Genomic DNA, 9,697 nt, shown 5'->3' with positions numbered 1-9,697 from the left:
GTGTGAGAGAGAAGGGTTGTATTACATGCAAAGTTATGTATGTAAGCATGATCACGATAAAATGTATCAAAACAAAATGTGTGCGAATAGTATGAAAAGCACAACACAAAAAGAATTATGGCATAGAAAGCTTGGGCATGTAAGTTTCGGTTATCTTCATAAATTAGTGGAATTCAAACTAGCTGATGGCCTGCCATACCAACTTGAAAATGAGTATATGCAATGGGCTAATTGTAAGCAGAGTAAAATGACAAACATAAGCTTTAAAAATGATAGAACAAAGGCGAGGGAAATCTTAGGAATAATACACACAGATTTAAATGGGCTCCATCCAACCACCGGGTATAAAGGTGAAAAATATTTTCTCACCTTCACAGATGACTATAGCAAATGCACGAAAATTTATTGCATAAAGAGTAACGAGACCGCGGATTGCTTCATAGAGTTTATTAATTTAGTCCAAAATCAATTCGATAAATGTGTTAAGAAAATTAGATGTGACAGAGGGAGAGAATATTTAAACAATCGAATTTACAGTTTTGCTAAGAGTAAAGGAATAGCAATAGAAGTAACTCCAGCATACGTTCATGAACTGAACGGTGTAGCTGAGAGGCACAACAGATCCGCGATGGATATGGGTAGGTGTTTAGCTAGAGAAGCGAAAATAGCTAGGAAGTATTGGCCGGAAATTATGAAAACGGTCGCGTACTTAAAAAACAGTCCTTTAGCTAGTACTATAGAAAGAAAAACCCCTTTCGAGATAATTTTTGGAAAAAAACCTAACCTAGATAACATAAAGATGTATAGAAGTAGAGTTTTTGCTAGGATACCAGAAGTTAATAGAAATGGAAAATGGGACAATAAAGCAAAAATAGGTATATTGGTTGGATATAATCACGATCGCTATGGAGTCTTGATTAATGGAAAAGTAATTGATGTAACACATGTAGATATTGTGGAAAATGAGGATGATTTAATTTGCTTCGAAAATAAGAATAACGATAGGACAGAGAATGAAAATTATAATGGCGTACGCTTAGAAAACGATACAAGTGATACATTACTGCCTAGGCCAATAATTGAAATTGAAAATGAAAAGAATGAGGTTAAAAACAAACAGAATGAGATTGAAAATATTGTAAGTAACGACGAAGAGGATGAAAATATGGAAAGAGTGAATGAGGAAATTTTGAGTACAAAGAGAGAATCATAAAGGAAAAAAGGTCCTGTAAATCGATACGGAAATCCGGTTGCACATTGTATATATTGTAATACTATTTTGAAAATTGAAAATTAGGCGAAATCAATATTAAAAATCTTTTATAAAGGCTGAATAGTAGAGTGAAATTTTAATTCATTTATAAGTATATCAAACATGAGCCGTCATTATGTTTAAAATTCATTCGTTCATCCAATCCACAATTCATTCATGCATGTGTATATAGTTTAAAATAGTGTATATTGTTAAAATTGGTGGATATTGTTGAAATTATAAATAATTGTCAATAACTGTCTTTCGTCGAGGCACTATATTTTTTGATTTCACTTTTAATGTTCTTCGTTTTATATCGTCTCTCTTTAAAATTTGGCTTGGGTTTTCGAGTGTTTAATTATTAATTTGAAAGGTTTGTCCTCGTAGTTTAGATTTAATTTTTTATTCTCAGTTAGTCGACTTTCGATCAGTTACGATTTCGTTTCAGAGAGGGGAACCCCCGCACTTCCTTCCTCCTGGAGAGAACTCGACCAAGCAACCTTCCTTCTCAAATTTGTGACCAGATGCCCCACTCCCTGGGTCTAACCTAATCCGCTCGTGCCGTGTTCATTGCGCGGTTATATTTCGATCATTACAATGGGTACGTTCCACTAAACGCCCGCAACGCCATCGACCACGACCGCTGAAATTGTCGTTCCACTAACGTAAAAACGCCGCGGGCGTTGTAGGCAAATGTTATAGGTGGAACGCATATTTGAGCGCTGTGTGCTCATAATATGGCGGCATAGTGGAAACGCGCAGCTGTGGGGGTTGTGCGTAAATAGTTCGCATGGATTCGCGTGAATTTATAGTTGCGTTTTTGATGAAACGAATGAGAGATAATGACCACTATCAGTATTTTCAGCATCTTCCTGCTGCAATTCCACAACCGTTGCGGCCTTTTCTTGTAATGCACTATTCATTAGTGCCGTTGCAAAGTGTAAATGTGGAATAAAAAAACTCAGTTCGTTAGAAAATGTATTAGAAACGATGAAAATACATGACTGTTCATGAACACATCTATCGCAAGAAATAATTGGAATTGAATGAAACAATATCTCAAATAATTATTTATATTGATATTTAGAAAATATGATGAGTTCCATTTTTTTCAACAAATAGAATGACGCACACAACAAAAAGTTCTATTTGAGTTTAGGATAAGAAAAACGCAATTTTTTCCCAAACCAAAGTTATTCGATTGAAAATTATCTTTTATCTTCAAAATTAAGGGGCAACTAACCATTTTCGGCACGCCTCGCATCCTCCACTAACACTTTCACTTCCACTGCAATGTCAGTTTCAGGATTATACAAAGTTATTTGTCTCGTCGCCATTGTTGTTTTTTTCGAATTCCCGCCACGTTTTGGTGAGAGCCCACCCTGATCCACCAATATTTTGTGGGCGATGTGGGCGCGATGTGGTCGCGAACAGTGACGTCATCTCTGACGTCGAACGATCGCTCGCGACGACCACGAGCCATAGGTGGAACGATACAGAGGGTGTTACAATCGTTGCGGGCGTTTAGTGGAACGTACCCAATATGTGAACCATGTAAATATAACTGTACCCGAAAGTGTTGAGGAAGCGATGAAATGCGAGGAAAGCGTGTACTGGAAAAGGGCGATGAATAATGAAATAAGAAAGTTAAATGAACACAAAACGTGGAAACTTGTTGAAAGACAAAAAGACAAAGAAATAATTGATACAAAATGGGTCTTTACTAAAAAAATGAGTGGGAGGTTTAAGGCTAGGTTAGTAGCTCGCGGATTCAAACAAAAGAATACAATTGATGATGTTTATGCTCTGGTCGCGAGCAACCAAGCAATTAAATTTTTATTAGCTTATTGCGTACAAAATGAGTTATATATTGAGATAATAGACGTAGATTCTGCTTTTCTTTATGGTAATGTGATATCAGAAGTGTACATCGAACAACCGAAAAGTTTTAACGATGGTACAAATAAAGTATTAAAACTAGAAAAATCAATGTACGGTCTCAGTGAAAGTCCACGAGATTAGTACAAATGCTTTAGTGACTATATAGAAGGTTTAGGTTTTAAGAAAAACAATGTAGAGTCATATTTACATGGTACAGGTGAAAACAAAGTATACTTAATGAACTATGTTGATGATATAATTATTTGTTGCAAGAACAAAGAAAAGATAAAAAGTATTAAAAATGTAACTAGCAATAAGTTTAAGATTGAAGATATCAGTGAAATTAAAGAATATTTGGGTATAGAAGCTGATCATAATGTAACAAGAAATGAAATGAAACTATGCCAAACGAGATATATAGTCAAATTAGCTGAACAATATAACGTTTTGAACAGTAACTCTCATGACACTCCTATGGAGGTAAACTTACAGATTGATAAATCAGATGTTTGTAAAGAAAATATGCTGTACAGAAATCTCTTAGGAGCATTGCTATACATAGCTCAGGTACAAGGCTAGACATTAGTTTTAGCGTTAACTATCTGAGCCGTTTCCAAAATTGTTATACTGAAACGCACTACAAGTATGCTAAAAGAATCTTGAAATATTTATATGATACAAAAGACTTAAAGTTGAGATACTGTAAAAATAATGAAAGCGAAGTTATCGATAGTTACGTTGATGCCGACTGGGCAGGTGACAAAATAGACAGGAAATCTACATCAGGTTACGCCATAAGACTGTATGGTAATTTGATCTTTTGGAAGTCTAGAAAACAAAAATGTATAACTAAGGCGTCGACATACGCGGAATACGTAGCGCTATCAGAATTAACCTCGGAAATCAAGTATATGAATGAATTACTAAAAGTATTTAATATGAAATTAGAAAAGCCAATAAAATCTACGAGGATAATTCTGGCGCAATTAATATAGCTAACTATGGTAACTTGACGAAAAACTCGAAGCAGATAGAGATACATCACCACTATGTGCATGAATGCGTAAAAGAAAATTTAATTGAAGTTGTAAAAATTAACTCTGATGATAATGTAGCTGACATTTTTACAAAATCGTTAGGCAAGGAAAAGTTTATAAAATTCAGAGAAAAAATGAATCTCAAATAAGTATGTAGTGATGTGGTATGAAGGTAAGGTAGCGTGTTGAGAATACACCTTCATTCCACATCCATAGAGAACGCGCTAATACATATAAGTAGGTATGGATGAGTGCTTGTGTGTGAGTCGTGCGCTGCGGCCATGCTGTGTATAGGTCGTGCGTAACGAGTGCGCATGTCTCTCTATCAGTTGTCTGTGTTCTCGTGTATAGAGCGGTTACCTGTTAAGGGGGGGGTAAGGTCAAATCATACGAAAAAAGTCATGTTTTCGTGATTTTTTTCTGACGACGTAGTTAAAATTTCTTTACTCAACCAATGGTACATTGAAGTATGACATTCGAAGAATATTTCATCAAATTTTTACAAAGAAATATTAAAAAATACGGCAATGGCAGCAATTGTTCGGACGTGTCTCGAAAAAGAGTTGAATTGCGGTGCCCCTCATAACTTGGTGCTGGATCATCTGAAATCAAAAAATCAAAGTTCATTCGTTAGATAATAGTTTTTCCCAGGTAACGCTGTCGAGTTTTTTTTTTCCAATTTTTTTCATTTTTTCGAACACTTTGAAGTGAAAAACACAATTTTTTGGGAAAAAATCGCCTAATTTGTTATTGCGAAATCAAAATTATGAACAAAAAAAAAAAAAACTCGACAGCGTTACCTCGTAAATGATGTACAGAAATAGTGTTCAAAATTTCAAAAGGATCGGTGGAGTAGTTTTGAAGTTATCAGGGGCACCGACTTTGAAAACGTGAGTTGTGGGAAAAACGCTTTGAAGTTTTAAACACGAAAAAATCCAGTTAAAATGTTTATAAGCGAATTTTATCGACATACCTCACACTGAGTCATCAATGCCAGGTCCATACAGGATGTTGCTATCATCGATGATGTCCAATGCATCTTTTTGCTCCTGCCTACGACAAATCCCGCCTTCTTTGGTTTGTCGTTCAGCTTCCTGCTCTGCTCGGCTTATGCGTGTGGAGTCAGTGGATCGCGCCCAGTCATGAGCGCTTGATCCACTACTGATTTTCATGTCTTGCATGAAGGTGAGTAAAGCAAACGAACCTTCATTGAAGACACTGTCTGCCACATAAGCTGCAATTTCAACGACGACAGAGGTTCCACTCAAGTGCTTCGGTGAGATTTTCCAAATAAGTTGGTTCAAACTCTCATTGTTGTTCTGCGTGAAGCCTCCGACACATCGCTCCAGGAGGGCATCTTTGCTCAGATCTTCGTAGATAGGCTTGATCGCATCCAAAACATCCTTGGGAAGAGCACAATACGTGTGTTTGAATGAATCCAATGCATTAGCAGCTGCAGCTTTTTGCCATTCGCACCAGGAGTCCGCGCCGCTCGGGCATTTTTCGTGCTGTGGATTCTCGTCCGTCGAACTGTAGTGAAAGAACGTTGTCCAGATAGCGTTCTTCATATTTTTTACGGAATCAGAGTGACGTCTGATAGCCAACCCGTAGTATACCGTCAATTTATCGATAATTTTGGCCGTAAGCTTCCCTTTACCAGATAGACTCTTTCTTTTGATTTTCTTTCCGCCCTTAGTTTCGGTATCTACAACGGTCTTTTCGACTATTTCACGTAGACGAGTGCCCATTCTTTTTTGAACATGTCCTACACATTCTCTTTTTTCTATTGAAAAATCATCACCATAAGGTTTAGAATTCACTAACCCGGAGTAAGCTTTGGAGTCACCGTCGCCGATATAGTTGCGATATCGTACACCATTCTTTACCGAGCGTTGAAACATTGTTTTTATCGCTTCGACCTCCATATTTCCAGCTGCACCAGTATGATTTGCCCGACAGTTTCCAGTATCTACATGAGCTTCATGCCACACTTCGTATTCGGCAGAGTTTAATTTGTGTTCCCAAGTTTTACATTCGTGGCAGTATGAACTTTTGACGAGAATGTCAAGAACTTTACCTGTAAAGTGACCGATTAGCGAGGTGACGCCGAATAAAGATGAGTAGCCTCTTTTTTTCCATGTTCCGTCGCCTGATACACTGAGTTCGTCGGCATCTTCAGTTTTTTTTTCTTCGGCTGTTGCTGCTCTTTCTTCTTTTGTAGCAGATGAAAAAAATCGATTTGCTACTTCTCTTATGGTCGAGCACATTTTGTTCACGTAATTATTGTACGTCGGTCTTGATAAAAATGAACTGGACAAATCCATCAAGCCGCAGAACTTTTCACAGCCAACTAATCCAAGGCCTAATATCCTCATCACGAAGGCAAACCGATAATTCACTTCGTAAATACCAGAGTTTATTCGTGCACTAGACGGAACGTTTGTAATTTGTTTACAACTTTCGCACGACACTTTGATGTGAAATCCAAGACCTTCTTTCTTAGTGGAATGAAAATTTATTTTTCCGTCACACTTCACACACTTCACTAGCGTAGCAATTATTGCAAAGACCAATAAAAAATCAATTACCCTATAATGTTTTTCAAGATCCTCCGTAATTTGATCTTCAACGGTCATTTTTATTTTTTTAGCTAACGCGCTTCTTGTCGTAATGTCTTCGCTTTTCCGTTTGTGGGGAGGTAAAATTTTTTTGGGTCGATATAATCTCGAACTAGCTGATTGTCTATCAGATCTTCGAATTTTTTTTGGCATTTTTGTAATAATTTAACAACAAAAATTATTGAAAACGAAGCTGAAATTATGCGAAAATAATAACGCGTGGATACGTCTGCTCGATAGGATATTTCCTGCTGACTGAATTTTGTACGCCACACTGACAAAGTATATAGACCAGGTATAGACACGTATGTCCTTGCCTTAAAATTTCGATAGATTGAAGTGGGAGGTAAGGTACTACATAGAGAACGAAACATCACGTACATGAACTTGGCTTGCCAATTGTCGAAAATGTGAATTCGGACTATTGCATAATTTGCCGTTAATGAGCCGTCAATTAGTCGCGCGACTAAACATCCGCCGTCGAAACATCCGCCGGGTAACAATAGCGCGCTCGGGTCGGTTCGGGTATAGGTACAAGAATCCGGCAGGTATAAAAATACTCATAACTTCGTCAATTTTGCTCCAATTAACTTAAAATTTTGACACAATATTCTTCAGATATTACGGATTCAATTTCAAAAATAAAAAAAAAAATGCAAAAAAAAAAAATTAAATACCTTACCCCCCCCTTGAACCACGCTCTCTACAAGAACATAAGAGGCATGTAAGGCATGCTTTTCATTGAATAAAGTTTATTAAACAATAAAACAAATCTTCACCGACTTACTACCGTTTACATCAACACAACTAATATTAGATTTATTAAAATGATTTCTGTATTTCATGTTTGTGCGGTTCGAAACAAAAAAAATCTAATCGGAAGCGTAGAACTCAGGAACGTAGATCACATCCTGTGAGACAAGTTGAAAATCAACTTTCTCAAAATGCGCCTTAACGTCACAATTAGCTTCAAGAACAATCACGTTTTAGAGTAATTTCAGAACATTATTACGAGGATATTGACTTATCGGACTCCCTTGATGTCCCTTGTTCCATCAAAATAAATAAATAACTAATTTTCAACGAACTCATGAAGATTTTTTTCAAATAATGTAATCTGACACAATATCTTGTTCGTAGTCCTCCAAACATCACCTTGTAACAAGGATACTTGGAAAGAGTCCCTTTGTTGCAGGAACCATTATAAAATTCTTGGTTTTCAATTCGTGCTACTGAATAACTTCTGCGTTTCAGGTTCCATTCTCAATCTCAAAATGAGATTTCTTTTGCTCCAGACAATGCTAACATTAAATACAGAAATAATTTCGGTAAATGGATATTCACAAGAGTAGTATAGGGGCACTTTGGGGCGTCACAACAAACCCCACTCGCACCCCTCTCCGGCGCCAGGCCCTCGCCTAGGAGTGACTCTGGAGCGCCTTCCCCTTCCCCCGCCACCCCTCGCCTAGGAGTGACTTTGTGACGCCATCCCCTTCCCCCGCCGCCCCTCGCCGAGGAGTGACTTTGGGACGCCATCCCCTTCCCCCGCCACCCCTCGCCTAGGAGTGACTTTGGGACGCCATCCCCTTCCCCCGCCGCCCCTCGCCGAGGAGTGACTTTGGGACGCCATCCCCTTCCCCCGCCACCCCTCGCCTAGGAGTGACTTTGGGACGCCATCCCCTTCCCCCGCCGCCCCTCGCCGAGGAGTGACTTTGGGACGCCATCCCCTTCCCCCGCCACCCCTCGCCTAGGAGTGACTTTGGGACGCCATCCTCTTCCCCCGCCACCCCTCGCCACGGAGCGAATTTTGGGACGCCATCCCCTTCCCCTGCCCCCCTCGCCGGGGAGCGAATTTTGGGATGCCATCCCCTTCCCCCGCCGCCCCTCGCCAAGGAACAAATTTTCGGGCCCCTTCCCCCGCAGCCCCTCGTCGAGGAGGTATTTTATTCTAGAAGCTTCTCCGGACGACCACCCCTTTCCCGCAACCCCTTGCCGAGGAGCGGCTTTTCTGCCTCGAAGCTCCGCGGCTCGTCAGCCCTTCGCCCGCGACCCCCTCGCCAAGTGGTGAATATCGTGTGACGACCCCTTACCCCAGGTACCGTTGACAGCGAATCAGATTCCGGACTCTACGGGATGGCCTCTGGGCCTGTGCACCCTGACCATGGGACGATCTCTTTCCCCTTACCCTGGTGCCCCTGGCCGTGCGGCCGATTCTGGGGCCACCTACCCAGCTGGCCCCGCTACCTCCGTTCACGAAGCGAACTCTGTGACTTGGACGTTTGGGGTTACAGGTCCTCCACCCCGGCTCTCGTTCTTTCTCCATCCCTGCTCTCTGTGTCGGGTGCTCGTGTCACTGACCTTACCCAGCTGTCAGTGTTTATCCTAAGGTTTACGTGTGCTTGGAAAATATAGACCTGGTCACTCTCGCTCTCTTTCTTAATGCAAGACTATAGGCATACTTAGATGTACGAGGATCACGGCGGGTGGGTGAGGAAACAGAACTCAATGGTGGATTGCGTAGAAAATTCAAATCTCATCCTCGCGGGTTTATTCGGTTAACACAGGTGCAAATACATACATGGTTATTACAGATAACGAATAAATGATAATTACAATGTGCTTATAATTACACAAGATATGTTAGCAAGGATTTTTTTTTTCATTTACCGGCCTTATAATCAGCAACATTACAATTCTTAGAGGTACAACATTGAAGACAACTTATAGGATAAATGTGATTTGATTTGATGGTGTTAGTTTTGCGTTTTGTGACATGGGCTATTCGGTTGTGGAATAATTCTGCGATACGATCGTTTCTTTCGAGGTCAGGAGTAAATGTATTGAGAAACTCCCGCAGAGAAAAACCAGCAGCCATAAAGTGCATAAACGTAATACAAAATTTTCCACGT

This window comes from Neodiprion pinetum, chromosome 3 (genome assembly GCF_021155775.2).
Source record: "Neodiprion pinetum isolate iyNeoPine1 chromosome 3, iyNeoPine1.2, whole genome shotgun sequence".
Classification (NCBI taxonomy): Eukaryota; Metazoa; Arthropoda; class Insecta; order Hymenoptera; family Diprionidae; genus Neodiprion; species Neodiprion pinetum.
This window is presented reverse-complemented; position numbering follows the sequence as displayed.